Source organism: Rattus norvegicus, chromosome X, assembly GCF_021556685.1.
Source record: "Rattus norvegicus strain SHRSP/BbbUtx chromosome X, alternate assembly SHRSP_T2T, whole genome shotgun sequence".
NCBI lineage: Eukaryota > Metazoa > Chordata > Mammalia > Rodentia > Muridae > Rattus > Rattus norvegicus.
The window spans coordinates 142,452,243-142,472,021 of NC_141554.1; positions in this window are offsets into that span (position 1 = coordinate 142,452,243).

Sequence of the window (19,779 nt, forward strand, 5' to 3'; positions counted from 1 at the left end):
TGCTCCTGAGAGTCTCTCTTCCATCTCTTGTATTCTGTTGGTGAAGCTTGTATCTACAGCTCCTTGTCTCTTCTTTTGGTTTTCTATATCCAGGGTTGTTTCCATGTGTTCTTTCTTGATTGCTTCTATTTCCATTTTTAATTCCTTCAACTGTTTGATTGTGTTTTCCTGGAATTCTTTCAGGGATTTTTGCTATTCTTTCAGGGATTTTTGCGATTCCTCTCTGTAGGCTTCTACTTGTTTATTAATGTTTTCCTGTGTTTCCCTAAGGGAGTTCATCACGTCTTTTTGAAGTCCTCCAGCATCATGATCAAATATGATTTTGAAACTAGATCTTGCTTTTCTGGTGTGTTTGGATATTCCATGTTTGTTTTGGTGGTAGAATTGGACTCCGATGATGCCATGTAGTCTTGGTTTCTGTTGCTTGGGTTCCTGTGCTTGCCTCTCGCCATCAGATTATCTCTAGTGTTACTTTGTTCTGCTATTTCTGACAGTGGCTAGACTGTTCTATAAGCCTGTGTGTCAGGAGTGCTGTAGACCTGTTTTCCTCTCTTTCAGTCAGTTCTGGGGACAGAGTGTTCTGCTTTCGGGCGTGTAGTTTTTCCTCTCTACAGGTCTTCAGGTGTTCCTGTGGGCCTGTGTCTTGAGTTCACCAGGCAGCTTTCTTGCAGCAGACAAGTTGGTCTTACCGGTGGTCCCGAGGCTCAAGTTCGCTCGTGGGGTGCTGCCCACGAGCTCTCTGTGGTGGCAGCAACCAGGAAGATATGCGCCGCCCCTTCCGGGAGCTTCAGTGCACCAGGGTTCCAGATGGCCTTTGGTGTTTTCTTCTGGCGTCCGCGATGTATTTATAGAGAGCAGTCTCTTCTGGTTTCCCAGGCTTGTCTGCCTCTCTGAAGGTTTAGCTCTCCCTCCCACGGGATTTGGGTGCAGAGAACTGTTTATCCGGTCTGTTTCCTTCAGGTTCCGGCGGTGTCTCAGGCAGGGGTCCCGCCGCTCCTGGGCCCTCCCCCACGGGAGCCCAGAGGCCTTATACAGTTTCCTCTTGGGCCAGGGATGTGGGCAGGGGTGGGCAGTGCTGGTGGTCTCTTCCGCTCTGCAGCCTCAGGAGTGCCCACCTGACCAGGTGGTGAGGTCTCTTTCCCACGGGGTCTGGGAGCAGAGAGCTGCTGCAGGCCAGGATGATATTTTCTATTTGCATCCATTTGCCTAAGAATTTTATGTAGTCATTGCTTTTAATAGCTGAGCAGTACTCCTTTGTGTAAAGTTACTACATCTTCTGTGTACATTCCTCCACCTAAGTACATCTGGGTTCTTTCCAGCTTCTGTCTATTATAATACATTTCAATTGTTATTCCCTTTCCTGGTTTCAGGGCCAACATCCCTCTAACCCCTGACCTTCCCATTCTATATGGGTGTTCTCCTCCCCATGCCCCCCATTACTGCCCTCCCCCCAACAATCCCGTTCACTGGGGGTTCAGTCTTGGCAGGACCAAGGGCTCCCCCTTCCACTGGTGCTTTGACTAGGCTATTCATTGCTACCTATGAGGTCAGAGTCCAGGGTCAGTCCATGTATAGTCTTTAGGTAGTGGCTTAGTCCCTGGAAGCTCTGGTTGGTTGGCATTGTTGTTCATATGGAGTCTCCAGCCCCTTCAAGCTCTTCCAGTTCTTTCTCTGATTCCTTCAATGGGGGTTCCGTTCTCAGATCAGTGGTTTGCTGCTGGCATTTGCCTACGTATTTGCCTTATTCTGGCTGTGTCTCTCAGGAGAGATCTACATCCGGGTCCTGTCAGCCTGTACTTCTTTGCTTCATCCATCTTATCTACTTTGGTGGTTGTACATGTATGGGCCACATGTGGGGCAGTCTCTGAATGGGTGTTCCTTCTGCCTCTGTTCTAAACTTTGCCTCCCTATTCCCTCCTAAGGCTATGCTTGTTCCCATTTTAAAGGAGGAGTGAAGCACCCGTATTTTGGTCATCGTTCTTGAGTTCCAAGTTTTCTGTGCATCTAGGGCAATTCGAGCATTTGGGCTAATATCCACTTATCAATGAGTGCATACCATGTGTGTTTTTCTGTGATTGGGTTACATCATCCAGGATGATATTTTCCAGTTCCATCCATTTGCCTATGAATTTCATAAAGTCATTTTTGATGATAGCTGAGTAGTATTCCATTGTGTAGATGTACCACATTTTCTGTATCCCTTCCACTGTTGAAGGGCATCTGGGTTCTGGCTATTATAAATAAGGCTGCTATGAACATAGTTGAGCATCTGTCTTTGTTATATGTTGGGCATCTTTTGGGTATAAGTCCAAGAGAGGTATCGATGTGTCCTCAGGTAGTTCAATGTCCAATTTTCTGAGGAACCTCCAGACGGATTTCCAGAATTTTTGTACCGGTCGGCAATATTGCTGACACTTAACCACCCATTCCTGATATATTGGCATCTGTAAAAAGAGAGGAGCTTTAGGGAATGTATCCACAGTGTCAAATCAGCTAGTGTATGCTGACTGGTTGGTATTGTATGCACCTGGTTGGGGATCCAGTGTCTAAGAGATCCTGAAGCTCCAGGTTAGTTGAGATTGCTGGTCTTCCTATGAGGTCACCCTCTTCCTCAGCTTGTTCCAGCCTCTCCCTAATTCAATTAAAGGGGTTTGTAGCTTCTCTCCAATGGTTGTGTGTAAGTATCTGCATCTCTTTCAGCTGTTTGTTGGACCTCTCAGAGGGCAGCCATGCCAGGCTTCTGTCTGTCCATAGTATCAGAATCTTTAAGAGTTTCATGAGATGAGTTTCTTAAATAGTCTTATTTGGCACTTCAGTCCAGTTAGGGGTGTGTGTGTGTGTGTGTGTGTGTGTGTGTGTGTGTGTGTGTGTAAAATAAAACAGGAGAAAAGGTATAAGAAGCTAGTTTAGTCACAACAAGTGGGAATATATAACCAAACATGAGGCCTATTTATGAGAAAGTCTTAGCCTCAGTGGATATTGTCAGGGTATATCTTACCAGAAGATTGGCCAAGGGTAAAAAGTTGGACCAGTTTTAAACCAGTTCCATGACTAATTTAGAAACAATGGGCTTAATAGTATGGTTCTTGTGTTGAACCTGTCCAGATCTCTGAGGTCAATTGGTGCAATGAAACTTCGAGGTTACACTGAAAGGATTACTGACCATTTGAGGTATAAACAAGGTGAGGAAATGTCCATTATCTGATCCAATGTATAGGGGAGGCACAACCACAGGGATGGACGTAAAAAGAGTCTTGGCTATTGCCAGAGCTATCTCCATATAGGTAGCCACCTACTACAAGAAGGTGGCCACAGATATTTATACCGAATTTGAGGAGGCTTCATCTTTCCAATGTTGACTTCCCTTTTTCACCAGAGGCTACTCACTTCAGACACATATCAAAAACTCCTTTTACCCTTGTCTTGGATTGATTTGTGCGCAGCAGAGAGATTGAAAGGAAGCCTGGAGAGATGTAGAATCTTGTGTCTCAAAAATAACTAACTCAGCCAGTCTGGTGATGGCAAAATGGATAGTCTGGTGCAGTTGATACATCAAGAGGAATCCAAGAACCTCAGGGAGAATAATTCTTGAGTCTGACAAAACAGATCCTGCTTTGCATCCTAGAAGCAATCTTTACTTTTAACTTCCAGGGAGCAGATGTGTTGAGAAAGGGTCTCTGGGTTAGGAAAACTAATTGGAAAGACAGAAAGGGGCTCCTTAAGCATCTCTGCTGCCTGTCGAGCTCTCTAATCTTCCTTGGACTTCAGATATGTTATAGTCTGATGCCCTTTGTCATGGATAACAGCCACCTATTTAGGGAGCCAGAGTTTTTCAAGGATAACTAGGATTTTTTCTGTCAGTTTCCAGTTTTCCTGATAGCAGTTACTAACCCACAGTCCTTATAAATCATAGCATGGACATGAAGGGTATCAAAAGCATACCATCTATGTGTATGAAATGTTCATTTCCCGCAGTTTAGGCTCTAAGTCATAGCAGTCATGTCTGCCTTTTAGTCTGATGCGTCCTGTGATAAGGCTTGTGCCCTTGTGTAGCCTATTGGGTAGTTAGTTAGTGTTGCTTTAGTTCTCCTGGCTCCATTGATAACTAGGCTGCTTCCATCAGTAAAGGGACCAGCCTCTGCCTGAGGCAGGAGTGTGTCCTGGAGATCTGGACAACTGCCCTGAAAAGTTTCCAGAGAGGCCTCCCAGTTATGTAATGTGGAATATTCTGGTCTCTTTGAAAACTCAGTTGTATCTTGGGATGTTTTTCTGGAAACCGTCTTATGAAAGGATGTTTTAACTAAAGCAGACATGTTGGAGAATGTTTTTCTGAGAACAGACACATGGTATGTTCCTAGAGGCTGCCTGGAGAAAGGGCACGTGATATTTTGCTAGAGCAGATACTTGAGAGCACATAAGAAGTTTGAAAGTGAATACATAGAATCCAACAGATAGTGTGATACTTCGTGGTATTGGTTCACCTTGCCACTCTTTGCTGATTATTGTTTGTCATGACTTTGTAGAAAGAAGTGCCCCAAAGAATTCCTTGTCGTGTAAATTCAGGTGGCCTCTTGCTACTTCCACAGACTCAGATGTTTTGCTGGTTTGTGAATGGTGTTTGCGAGTGGTTCGACCTACTGCTGCCGATTCATGTCAACTAAACTGAACTGAACTGGTAGTATCCTGAGAACACAGATTGGATTCGCCCCCAAAGAACTGTTCCACACCCCATTTTGCCTTATTACACTTTGCTATCCACTATGTCTGGTGCGTGGTGAACTAAAAGGGAGGTTAAAGCATTACAGGAGGTTTTTCAAGATATAAGCCTGCAGTCTTGGAGGGGACCTCAGGGTCCTGATAACATCAGGTATCAATATACAGAGTTGAGATTCTGTTCACCATGAAACGAGAGAGAGAGAGAGAGAGAGAGAGAGAGAGAGAGAGAGAGCTAATCAAGCACCAGACTCCAGACTCTATGTGGGCATTTGACACCCAGTGCCCATTTGACCCTCTTAGAAGTGTTTCCAAAACATGGAGAACCCGTAAAGTCAGGTACTGGCCCAGGGTGAGCTTGTCAGCTTCCCTCCCTCATATTGTGGCCTGAGTTAGGAGACCTGTGTTTGGCAAAGCCTGAGCCTTTTTCAGGCAGATGTTATATCCCTATGTCTAGAGCAGTTAGAGCAAGGCCTTTGTGCCTTTCACACAGGTGGTTGTGTTGATTGCTGCGAATAGATCATCCCTGTAGTGGAGCTGAGTTGAATCTAGGTGTTAAGGGTTTTTGTTAACTCTTTTACAAAATGTGTAGGGGAAATTTTGAACCTTTAGGAGAGTCCTGTCCAGTTTAGCTGACTAGACTCAATGGACATTGGATCAGTCCATTCAAAGGCAAAGATGGATTCTCTAGTGCCAGCAAACTGGAAAAGAAAGCATCCTTAAGGTCCAGCACTGAACTCAATAGAACAAGACAGGGAGCCACAGGCATGATTGAGGACTATCAGCTCACACCTGAAAGGATAGCTTGGAAGTCTCAGCTTGTCCAGATCTCTGTCTAGGCAGAGAAAATTAGACACCTTCATCACCTTACTCCTCAAGAAACTAAAATTTCCCTTGCACCTGCCTACCAATTCAGCTGAAATATCAGCTGAAGAACACTTCCCAGTTCTTCTAGACTCCAAAGTAGAAACTAATCCAGATCTAGGGATTCCTCTCACCAAGACCCACTTCACTTCTGTCTTCTTTCACAAAGGACCAGGCCTCTGAAAGAGAACCACAAAGAAGAACAACAGAAGACACAAGAAGACAAGATGAAAGCCCTCACATGATGGTTGAACAAGGCGGGGAAAAAAATAGGAGGACAAGAATGCCAAAAGCAGGCAAGAGAGTCAGAGACAAACCTGCTCCCGTTGTTAGGCCTCCTACAGAAATGTCAAGCTCTCAACCATCACATAAATGCTGAGGACCTGATGCAGACGCACACAAGCCCTGTGCTCATTGCTTTCAGCCCTGTGAGTCCATATGTGCCCTGCTCAGTTGATTCAGTGGGCTGTGTTCTCTTCCTGTCCCCAATCGCCTTTGACTCTTATATTCTTGTTATCTTTCCTTTGCCACTTCCATGGGCTTCCCTGAGTTCTGAGAGGAGGAATCCTATGCAGATCTGTAAATAATTCTCTCTCCACATGTTTCACTGTGATCTCTGGATCCTCTCCCATTGCGGCTATAAGAGGTCAGTCTGAGGATTCTGATTGTACAGGACCTCAATCTACGTGTATAGCAAAATATCACCAAGATAATTTTATTTAATTAATTAATTAATTTATTGCCTGACTCTCCTGTTTTGTTCTACCCAAGGTCTCTCTGCTATCCAGTCTTCTATTCCTGGCAATCACGATAGTGTAGGGCATGAACTCCCAATTGTAGTAGGGGTCTCAAGTTAAAGCAGTTGACCACTACCATAAATTCAATGGCAACCATTGCCTCCTTGCAGGCAGATTGTAGATTGAAGGTTTTGCTGCCAGCTTTGTGTCTGAGTTTCTCTTTCAGTAGCCTGCCGAGTACCTCCCTGAACCAAAGAGACTAGAACATAGAAGTGAAGGGTCTGTATAGACACCAGGTTGTCTTTCCTAGGTTCATGACCTGTGTAGATGTTGTCCTCTGTAATGGGGTCACCACTGAGCATTTTTGGAAAGTGGTCCTCTGTCCTACCATTAGCTTGGGCCATTTGAGGATCTCAAAAAGATCCCCTTGACCTAAATTTCAACTGAATGCAATCCTAGCCCATCACTGGAAGCCTTGCCTAAGTACAACAGATGGTCAGTTCAGGCTCCATATCCTCCCAGAGTATGGTCCCTGGTCCCTGTCATTGATTACCAAATTTCCACTGTGCTAGGTTTCTACACTCCCCAACTTTCCCCCATTTCCACCTGACTCTCCCTGCATTCTTTCCCTCTATGCCTTCCCTACAAGCCAATCCCTCATGCTCCTGTCCCCACCACCTTCCAGTACACCCAAAATCTATTCAATTTTCCCTTCCCAGGAAGATGCTCGCCTACACCGCTACTCTCCTCCTCTTTATCTAAGATCTCTGGGTCTGAAGACTATCATTTACTTAATAGTTAATATCCATTTATAGGGGAATATATACCATTTTTGTCTTTGTTGGTCTGGGTTAACTCACTCAGGATGATTTTTTTCTAGTTGGATCCATTTACCTCCCAATTTCATGATGTCATATTTAAACAGCTAAATAATTGTGTAAATGTACCCTATCTTCCTTATCCATTCTTTAGTTGGGGGACATCTAGGCTGTTTCCTGATTCTGTTATGTATAAAGCCACAATGAACATAGGTGAGCATGTTTTCTTGTGTTAGGATGAAGCATCCTTTGGGAGTATGCCAAACTGTGGCATAGCTGGGTCTTGAGGTAGGCAGATTCCCGATATTCTGAGGAAGCACCATATTGATTTTGATAGTGGCCATACAAAATTGCTGTCTCGCCAGAAATGAATAATTGTTCCCACTGCTTCACATCCTTGCCAGCATGAGCTGTCAGTCACTTCTGTGTCTGATCTTAGCCATTCTGACTAATGTAAGATAGAATCTTAAAGTGGGGACAGCCAGGTTCCCCTAAGGAAGAACCTTAATACAATATCTAAGAGTTTTACAGTTTGCCTTTCTGGAGGGATTCTGTAGAGGAACCAATGGCCTTTTACCAGAGTAACTCTTCTGTGAGGGAAGGAAAGACTTCTTGGGTCTACTGGATGCTGATTTTCAATTGAGAATGATTCCAGGGAGATGGCAAGAAATACTGTGGCCTCTAGTTAAAGTATGGGCTTAATGAAAGAAGTAATTAATGGAATTTCAATGTAATATGACTCATAGTATGTCCAGGGGTTTCCTGAAGTCATCCCATGGTTACTTCAGTATTGAAATGTATAATTGGGATAGATAAACACAGATTTTTCATACTTGGGTTTGAGAGAGTTAAACTTTAATTCCTCAAGTGTCCATTTCCTCACAATATAGACATCCTCTACTGTCTTAGTGACTGTGCTACTGTTCTGAAGAGAAACCATGACCATGGCATCTGTAATAAAGAAAAGCATCCACTGGGCCTTGCAGAAGCTCGGTCAGGTTCATAATCATGATGTCAGGGAGTATGGTGCCATGAAGGCACACATGACAACTTCAGTTATTGTTAAACACGATTTGGGTACATTTTATACATCATAGACTATTTCCCACATAGAATTGGCTTAGTAGTTTTCTAAGAACACAAAGGAGGGTATACATGCAAAATGGGGTTCTTGAAGACTTTCCTTCAAGAACAACTCGTCGTGTTGTGTTGTGTTGTGCACACAGCCGTAGAACTAGTTATTTGGAGGGCTGAAATGTGAAGCTCAGTTGAAGCCTGGAGGTCGATCTGATATGGGAAACACCATTTGACTCTGTCTCCAAAACAAGAAAAGACAGAAATCCACAAAACATAATACAATGCTCAATTTAACATCCATAACAATATTTTGTATCTTTTAAGAATGGTAAAAATATTCTGAAGCCGAAACTGAAATTTAAATAATCTTTATTTGTGATATAATATTTACAACCATAGAGAAACAGTTCATATTACAATAAGCCTTGCTACAGAGGAATGGCTGCAAGTCACATGACATTTTAGATTTCATTTGAACAGTTCATTTCATTAATACAGATTTGTAAATGCTCTTGAGAATTTTCAATCTTTTGCTGTTGCTTTTTCATTAAAAACAAGGTAGCAAATGTGCTCAATTGTGAGATCCAGGCAATATCAATTTTGTCAAATTAAAAATTAATAACCATGGGTACTTTGCAGGCTGAGGTTACGCCCAGAAATGGGAGACCAGCCTGGGTCACATGGCGAGCTCATGTCTCAAAAATAAAGCCAAGCAAAGCAAGGCAAATGCCAACATAACCTTCTATAATTGTTCTTTGTCTCTTTCATCATTGATTAGGGGTTTTCTGATGCTTAAATAAATGAACAAACAAACTAACTAATGTTCAATCATACATGAGAATTCACACTGTTGGAGAGAGAAATGTCACTAATTAAAAACCCAGGAGTTAAAATCTTGATACAGGAAAAGAGCTGCTTGTCATAGGCCTGCTTAGATTTCATTTAAACTTAAATTTGATGTAAGGAACTGTTTTTAGAGAACATTAGAATTCTATTGCAGCAAACAAGTTGAAGTGTTTGTTCTTCAAGGACTCCTCAGAATAGTATGGATAGAAGAGACTTTCGAATGTTTGCAATCTCGAGCTGCTGCTGTGTCATAGGAGAAAAGAAACATGGTGAATTGTTACTGTTGTGCATATTTTACTAAATAAAACACTTTAATGTTTCTGCTCAATTATGTTGTTTTAGTTCAAAATATAACTTACAGTTTCTATCATTTGTTTCTTTTGATACTCAGCAATTTCCTTTTTCAATTCAAGGCATGAAGCACTTTTATCCTTTATGTTCTTCAAAATCTAAAACACGAAAGACTGGTTCAGTTATAATTCCTCCTAGTTTCTAAATTGCAAAATTCATTTTCATAAGTGAGAATATATTAGTATTCAAATAATTCTCATTATGTATTCCAATTTTCAAAAACATTATAAATAATACAAGAATTAAAAATAATGAATTGAAATACAACAGACACCTGTACAATGTGGTTAAAGGGACAAAATTAGCATATTTCCCCTAAACAATAGATCAATGAAATGTTGAAATCTAAATGGAACAAGTATGTGCAGAGTTTCCCATGATTTCTTGGTACTCTGGAAGGTCAGGATACAGATCTAGAGATAAGCCTGAGGAATACAGTGAAACTCTGGCTCAAAGAAGAGCCAAATTAAATATGTGAATAAAAACTACAATACCCCATCAGCAAGATAACTTAAAAAATTTCTAGAAAGTTTTAATCATCTTGGCAGAATGGTTATGTAACATGGATTTAATAAAGGAAAAATAATCTGTACTGTGAGATCTGTTTAACTTCTGTAAATTAAAATTACATTGCTAAGCTATATGTAGTGGTGCATAATTTAAGTCATAGCACTTGGAAGGCCAAGGCACACGAATCTCTTGAGTTCAAGGATGGATTGTGAGCTCAAGGCCTTCTAAGTTTATACAGTGAGGCCTGTCTCAAAAAAATCTCACATTTTAGCAATTCCTGAGTTTTTACATTTAAAAAAACTCACACATATGCAGTATTTTTAAAAGGTAGGGTTATGGGGCTGTGGATTTAGCTCAGTGGTAGAGCGCTTACCTAGGAAGCTCAAGGCCCTGGGTTCAGTCCCCAGCTCCAAAAAAAAAAAGAACCAAAAAAAAAGGTAGGGTTATACTATAGTAGCTTAGTTAAGGTTCTATAATACTAGCATTATATACCTGTACCATCCCATGTGGTTAGAAGAAATAAATTTTAGACCATTAACATGCATTAATTAAAAACAGACCCACTTCCTACTACCCCAAATAGTACTACACTTAGTGCTGTGAAGAAACATCTTCTTCTTTTTCATCATCATCACCATCATCATCACCATAAACGACAACAACATTACCATCACCACCATCATCACCATCAACAACAACATCATCATCACCATCATGATCATCAAAAACAACATGATCATCATAGCCATCATCATCATCAACAAGAACAACATCATCATCACCATCATCATCATCAACAATGAAAACATCATCATCATCACAATCATCACCATCAACAACAATAACATCATCACCATCAACACCATCATCATCAACATCAACAAATCATCATCACCATCATCATCAACAATAAAAACATCATCATCATCACCATCATATCATCAACAACAACAACATCATCATCACCATCACCATCATCGAAGATATATGCTTCGTTTCTCTCCAGTAAGGAAAAGCACAAACAACAATGCTAATAAACTAAAATATAGACAGAAATGCTTCTCTCTGTATATACAAGGCACACATTGGTAAATGACTTGGGTGTAGTTTGCATATCAATAAGAAATCAATAGATGAGTGGAGATAATGGGTACATGTAATAAATGAAACTTTAAGAAAGACTCAGTCACAGGGAATCTCTAAAGTCTAAGGATACAAAATAAGAAATTACTGATGAATTTGCTGGAAACAGAGATGTTAGAGAAAGACAGCATGGCAGACATAGGAAGGTTGGACTGACAGCACGAGATCAGTTAACACGTGTTCACAGTTCAAAGATGATGATGGTTAACAGGAGAAAAATGGACTCAGGTTAAGAGCCTTAGTGAGATAAATTTAGTGCTATACTGAGCCACTGCACGAAGAAACAAATGTGCTGTAGCTTGATTTGAGATCCTAAAAGACAAGGAAGAATTAAACATCACACAAATGTTCTTAATGGGAAATGGAACATTTCATAAGAATGTTTAGAAGAAAGGTTGACTGGTGTTTTATCAAACTCTGATACCAATTAAAATCCTGATCCCAGGGAACATTAGAGCAGCCTGACAAGGCCTCTGCCTGCAAACACTGACAAATAACTTTTGTTTTCAGAAAAGGTATTTTAAATTGAAAACCCTTTAAATTCCTTATTAAACTATTTAATATGTAGACCGATATTTATGCTTGACTCTCCCTCTAAAAACATCCTCAACTGTCCATTCTTTCGTGGCTTGACTTAAGTGTTGATCAGCTATCAATAAGATGCAGGAAAAGTACATTTCTAGGTAATTTCCTAGTTTCCTACCTTGAATAATCATCGTAAAACAGAACCCTAAAGCTACATGCAATATTTTCCTCAAACAATTCAAACAGACAAGCAGTTAAGATTTTAGATTAATAAAGTTTCACCAGCTTGCAAAAAACATTGCAGGCTTCTTTTCTGAGGTGTTATGCTCCCTCGTGGGTAAGTACCTGTGTGTACTGTATAACCATCTGCATGATTAGTGTCATTCTCTGGTTCTGTTTAATTTTCTGCTGTATTAGTACCATTTGTTGTTGTTTGAAGATACTCTGCAGATATAAAAGAAAGCTTAAGTAACAAGAGTCACACACATACACTCACACACACACTCATACACAGATGCGAGGGCGCACATATACACACATAGATAGACACACACACACACACACACACACACACACACACATGAAAAAGTAGACCATGTAAGCAGCATGGATATAATTAAGAAAGAGTTGAAAGTAATTTCATTGAATCTTTCATAGGGGATACGGTATAATAGAGCAGTGCATGAAAATCCAGTATATTAAATAATGTTTATTAAACATGCATTCTACCATAAATAGGGACCATTCAGTAACTAGAACAAATCTGGACTATTAAATACAATTTTATACTTTCAGAATCCATAACCACAAATTCATGAAAGAGTGTAGAAAACAAATTCTTTGTCATCACAAATAGAAAAATATGTCTCTGGGAAAAGTTCATGATATCAATAATTCCTACAAAAGAACCAATTGTTCTTAACTCCTTTTAAAAGAACACTGCTTCCCAAACTGATTGTGGTGGCTCTTGCCTGTAATTCTAGCAACCAGGAAGCTGACAGAGGAGATCTGTAGACTAGGCCTAGACTTGGCATCATACCAACTTCCAGGGCAGTTTGAACTCACAATTGACAGTAAGACGCCGCCTCAAAACCAAGCAAGCAATATACAAATTAACAAAGACAAAACAAAAGAAACGATTACAATGAGTTCACTCAGTTGATAAATACAGTATTTAAACTTCAGAACATTCTCTCCAACAAAAATAATTTTAATTAGGATTATTTTATTCTATACATATGAAAGTTTTCTGTATCTACACATGTGTATAACACGAGTGTCCACAGAGATCAGAACAGACGGTCAGAGGTGGACAAATAGAAGGTCATGGATGATCTAGAATTATAGATGATTGTGAATCACCATGGGAATGCTGGGAACCAAGCAGAAAAAGGATTCCTCAAGAGCCTCACATAATAAATGTTGGGAATGAAAGCTGAGGCACAGAAAGGCACAGAGACACATCTCTGTACTATCCCTTAGTTTGTGAATAGAACGAAATGCAACACTGTACCATTTGTTTTGTTTCTAAAGTTCTAGTTGCCTCCAGGGTCCAAAAACAATCTTTTCACTTTTGTTTAAAGGATGGAAATGTTCACCTGTGAAAAATTGTTTTAGAATCACAAAATTTCTGTAAAATTCTGTCCTAAGAAGGGACTAATTGTCAGTTAACATAGAATAAAGATTGACATTACTTTTACAAAAATTGATATATGGTTTTAAACACGTTTCTAAAGATATAAATATCTCCAAAAATCATACCTCCAAATTTATGCAACATACTGTGTATTTCATCCATGTGAAGAAAGGACGACAAAAAATTAAAGCTGGAAATACAGATAACCGGTAGTGCATTTGACCAGCACACACAGAACTTTACAAAGAAGGTCCTTGTAATTGTTTATAATAAAGATATAATGTTTGGTTTGCAATAAAGTTCATAGTCATAGAAAACACATGTTGGACAAGCAACGTGAACTTGTATTATTTACATTTAACAATTCACACATGTATACCCCACACTGCTTTCTTCATAAACTCAAATCTCACTGAGACCCTTCTTCTGCCCAGCTGGTCCCCCTCTCATTTTTATGGTTCTCCCCTGTCCTTTGGGCGTGTACATGTGAAGATGTCATGCTGGTTATCATATTGTCCCACTCTCGTTGTGTCTGTGATCCCAAGGTCTCAAGGAAAACACGCTGGGCTTGAACTGGATACATAGCTGAGGATGACCTTGAATTCCTGATCTTCCTGCATCTACCTCTCCAGTGCAAGGATCAGACACTACTTTTGATGTATTCTATTGAACTTGCAAAAATTATTGGAAACTATTACCCCATATCTTCGCCTGCTTCTATAGGAGGTGACTTATTCTCATCCTTGTCACATGCTGGGTTCTTTTCTGTATTGACAAGGAGAAATGGAAACATAGTTGAAATTATGTTATATTAGTAATAGTTAATAAAAGTACTATCGATTTGCATTTCCCTGGAAGAATAGCCCAGGTAAGTTTCTAGAGCAGCCTCAGAAGTGAAATAACTCCTTTGCAGATTTTATAAAACAAATTTGCACTTTGCCAATATTTTATAGCAACAACGTTTAAGTGTTCCTGGGGTAAAATCATAGCAAGTTATTATTTCACAACATACTGTGACTGCCGTGCCTAGAGAAGTTGTAGGCACTGCTAAACTCTAGGGAAGGAACATATAGATGTAGATAAAATTAGAAATGCAGTATATGAAAACCCTTAGGAAAGTTTTATTCCACTTCAAGTGACTAGGTAAAAATCTAAGGAACTACAGGACCCAATCAATGTTCAACATTGCATATGCTGTACCTTCAGAAAGAGCCTTCTCCAAAAGATTTGTATCATCTTCTTCATCATCAAAATCAAAAAGTATTAAGCACTCCTCCATTGGTACTGTCATGACTTCTCTAAGATTCCTTCTTCTACTGGTAAGCACTCAGAGGTTTTATTAGTTAAAACCAAACAAAAACCAAAAAAGGGAGGGGGGAATTCAAGTTACCTGAATCCAAAGGAATCACTTAAATAGATAAATTTACATTGTCAAAAACCAAATAATTATCTCAGTTCCATGAAAGATCATATCTTCTCTCTTTAAAGAATTATTCATTTTTAAAGAGATTGCTTGCCCCCTCCTCTGCCTCTTCTGTTCTTTTTTTTAAAAATAGATTTACTTCTTATATATATGTACACCGTAGCTGTCTTCAGACCCACCACAAGAGGCCATCAGATCCCATTACAAATGGAACAAAGCCACCATATGGCTGCTGGAAATTGAACTCAGGACCTGTAGAAGAGCAGTTAGTGCTTTTAACCTCTGAGCCATCTCTCCAGCCCCTTAAGATTTATTTTTTAAGAATTTCTCTTTACCACAGAAGTTTTACACACATTCAAAGATGGTGATGTATATATGCAATTCCCCTTACCATCTTCTCCATGTATCCCACTTAACATGTCCCTCTCCCTCCCAACATTGATTTTAAACTTCTTTAACTTACATCTTAAAAAAAACTTCTTTTGAACCAAAGTTAATAGTATGTCATTTCTCAATTTAAAACATGCAAAATCAGGGTACCTTATACTATGTGAGTCCTCCCACCCCGCACCTAACCTCCAACCCACCCAAAAAAGATGAGCAAAATGAGTTTGCACTAAACGCCTGGGATATCTGAATTTTGCTCCTATGTCCCACAGACTCCTTTTAAAAAAGTTCAGCAATTCTGTATGTGCGTATCTCAGAATTAACTAAAAATTAGAGTGCTATCCAGAAAGATATCGAACACTGTAATTGAACATTCATGTCAAAAAGACCCAATGCTCTGTCTACAACAAACACCCACCACCACCCACACTGAAAGGCCTTATGTTTCAGAACCATAGTATATGTGAAACTGAGGATTTCAAACATCTTAAGATCGTAAGTTCAAGGCCAGCCCAATCCAGGCCAGCCTGAGATACAAAGGAAGATCCCATCCTACAAAACTAAAACTGCCAGACGAAGCAGTACGTGGTCCTGCAAATCATTAATCCCAATATGTGGGCGACTGAGACCAGAGGATCGGTGTTTAGAATTCATCCCAGATTATTTTTTAATCTCCTGCAATGTCTCCTCTTTATTTTTTTATTCACTTTTGCTTTGCCACTCCCCTTTCTCCAACGTCGATACAGTCCATACCAAAGGAATATACCAGAGAAGATAAGGAGTAGGGAGGAATCCCCAGGTTGTTTCTAACGGATTCTAACGGACACCACACAGGACAAGCACTAAGGACACAATGGCTCCTCACTCAGGGCTCCCTGATCCCCCGACTCCAAGTCCAGCCGCCGGCTCTCTGATCCCCTCCCCAGACACCAAGACTGTGTTCTCCAAGGGTTCCCAATCCTCTAAGGCCCTGGCCTGTTCAATCCTCTGCCACTGTACGGTCCTCCACCTCCATTTTACCCTCAGCGGCCATAGGAACCGCCAATTCTGAGGATTTTCCTCACATAGTGGCCATCTGCCCTTCAGATGCCCCCCCCCCCATCACAACTAGATCAACTGTCCAACACCCCTGAACAGAGCTGGTCCTCACTTACAGGTGAACTGAGGGGTGAACACCATCACAGCTGCACCCTCCCCCACTCAACTCCTCAACTGAAAAACAAAAACAAAAACAAAAACAAAAACAAAACAACAAAAACAACAAACAAAAAACTCCCAGGAAGCACAGGCCTGAGGTCTCTGAGGATCACTTGTGATTGGAGTAGGAGAAAAGCTGGTCTCACACAGCGACCATGCTGATTGGCTGAATATATCCTGCGCATGCGTACATGAGCATCAGGCACCGGCTCACTGAAGGGCGTACATGGAATACCTGGCACCGGCTCATTGAAGGGCAAACCTGTTAAGAGTCTTGAGGGAATTTTCAGGCAGTGGGTGTGAGCTACCGACTTTAGGACTAATGTTTTCTATTTCCTCAGTTTATAATCCCTTACAGACTTGAAATACTTGAATCAAATCTGTAACATATGAAACACTACGAACACCACTACTTTATTTCAACTGAAGAGACTCTTGAATGCATTTTCACTTTTATTTATGTATAAATTTAAAGGGGTGGACATCTTCTTCACGTACATGTACACAACACAGGAGTCTGTGCTGCCCTCTGCGATCAGAAGTGAGCATCCAGACCCCCTACAACCTATGGTACTGTCCTGTCTACACCTTCCTAGTACTGAGGATGATGACTATAGTATACTAGGTCCTGTACCCCGTCTGTCTCATTTTTGCCTCTCTGTGGTCTACAGAGCCTGGAAGAGAGCACTGATTATCTGAAACTGTAGTTATGCACAAAATGTGAGCCATGATATAGGTGTTTTGAGCCGGGTCCTCTGCCACAGCAAAAGGTTCTTTTGACTGCTCAGCCATTGTCCGCATCAGCCTTGTGTGTACTTAAATGCACCCTTCTAACTTCTTAGGGCTCCAGACACAGATATGTTGTGCCTAAATACATGTGCAGGCCAATATACACATATAAAACAAACAGCTTCTTTACTGTTTCTAGTGATGTAAGATTTAAAGGCATGGACCAAACAGTAAAGTCAGGAGATTAATACAGGTCCCACTGGGAAGACCAAGGCCTTCAGGAGGTTCAGGTCTCACCCAGGCAAGTCTTTCGGTTTTCTCTTTGGCCCTCGTTTATTCTAACAATTAACTAGCAATCTACATTTTCTAACAGTTATATAACCGTTTTATATTTATCTCTGGTTTGATTTGCATAGAAACTACATTCTTGTCCAAAGAAGACACTTTTAAATCTGCAGTTACCTCTATTTCCCTATGATAGGAGCAGACAGTAGAAGATCTATATATTGCAGTATGGTCCAGTCCTTGGGCTGTGTGGTTCCTTGTTATTCTGGTTTCTCCTCAGGTTTCCATACACAAGGAAACTGCTCTATGATCTATTAAAGGGGGAGCAAGTATATTGGTACTTCAAACCATGACTTCAAAGTGAACACACCACTAGTCCACCAGACAGATCCATGGGTGCCATTGGGATTCAAGATGATCACAGGTTTTCCCAGATTTCATAGTAAGTGTCTTCCAAGTAGGGGGCAGGGACTACTGACCCATATAAAATTAGGTGCCTGACTCAGTAGCCATCTGTAAAGCAGGTACAGGGCTTGCAAAATCAATATTTCTAAATTGTATTGATGAATCCAACAAAGGTCATAGTGTCTTTAATGAACTTCCCTTTGGGATAAGTTACCATGGTTATGACAGCTTCTGTGTTCAAGATGAGGTCCACTGTGTGGGCCTTAACACCTATTTTGACCACAGGTTCCTGAGGGCTGATCTGAATTGAGCCTCTTACCATTCAGTCTGAGTCTATCCTTCACGTGTTTGTCTCAGAAACCTGTTGGATCTTTTGTTTCACTGTGGCTACTACTGCAGGGACCTTTTTTCCTTTTGCGTGTTTATCTTTGGCCCCTGGTACCCTCTTCCTGACCTATTCATTCTACTAGTGTCCTTCTTCTGTGAGTAAGAATATTGGTACCTCTGTTAAAGCTTCTGGTGATCTTCCTTTCTTTTGGGTTGCAGGGTGTCTGAATTTTCTGCAGTCCTCATTGTGACCATCCTCATTGTTTGCTTTCTTCTCTAAGTCATTTTCCTTTTCTTCATTTAAAGCCCCTTCCCAGTGAGCAATGACTTTGATGCTGATGTTGCTGAGCTGTTCAGTAGTCAGTTCTGTGAAAGCCTTTAGCTTTTGGAGCTTCTGTTAAACGTCGGTTACCAATTGTGGGGCAAAATCCATGTTGACTATTGACTAATGCATATGGGTCTTTGGGTCATTAGGTGGTGGGGACAGCATACCATGAATGGGACTGCCCACAGCAGGCCGGAATGGAGACATCTCAACAACCACTGGTTAAAAAAAAGGAAAAGAAGAAAAAAAAGGATTGCATCTGGGACTTTTAAAAGTAGGAGACACATCCCTCCAGTGGACCAGCCATTAGAACTAAGGGAATGCCTGCCATAGGCCAAGACAGAGACATCTCAGAAGCCAGTGGCCATTCTTTGAAAAAAAGAAAGAGAGAGAGAGAGAGAGAGAGAGAGAGAGAGAGAGAGAGAGAGAAGAGAGAGAGAGCATGAGGAGAGAGTATGTGAAGAAAGAGTGTATTAGGAGAGAGGGTGTGAGACAGTGTGGGGAGAGTGTGGAGTGTGGATAATGTGAGGATTCTGTACATGTGTGTTAGAGAGAGAGAGAGAGTGAGGTGTGCATGAGGTGTGTGCTGTGAAGAGAATGTGAGGAGAGTATGTAAGGGGGATGTGTGTGAGAAGAAGTACCCAAACAATGAGTGTCTGAGTGTGAGAAAGTGAACGGATGAGAGAGTACATCCTTCAGCCCTATGTGGGAGCAAAAGTACATGCAGATTTGAGCAGAGAGAGAGAGAGAGAGAGACAGAGAGAGAGAGAGAGAGAGAGAGAGAGAGAGACAGAGAGAGAGACAGAGAGAGAGAGGCTTTAAACCTGAAAGATTGTCTGTTACTTTTGAACAAGAAAGGTTGTCTGTACGTGCTGACTATATGCCTTCCAGATATCCCTGCTTCCAGTTGAGAACTCTAATCCTGTGTTGAGGTTGAACCCCAACAAAAAGGGGTGTCCTGTCTTTAACTGTCACCAAGCTGACCATGGAGTTGGTTCAGGGATTCGTGGGTGACTTTTGATTTTTTACCAGATTTGTGACTCTACAATCCTCATCCTGAACTCCTCCAGGATGATTTTTCTTATTCTTATAAAGGCCTGGAGACCCTCTGGTGTGTTGCCGCTACATTTGAAGGTATCAGCACATCACTCCAGATCATTAGTGTGTGTGTGTGTGTGTGTGTGTGTGTGTGTGTGTGTGTGTGTGTGTGTGTGACTTTAAAGACCAACCAAGATCTGCCTGGAAGATCATACACTCTTTATGGGCCTTAAAAATGAGGGGGCTTGGGGGCAGCCAGGAGTTGTTGACAGTTGTCTCAAATAGGCTTGTGTCTATGCATCATGGTGATCAGAAGGTTGATCAGAAGTTTTGGCTGCTCTGAGTATGGTGGTGTATGATGTCACTAGTGAGGGTTATCAGTAGTGGTGAATGACTGAGAATCTCATCCTTCTGGAGACTGCCTGGCCTTGAAGTTTGACACA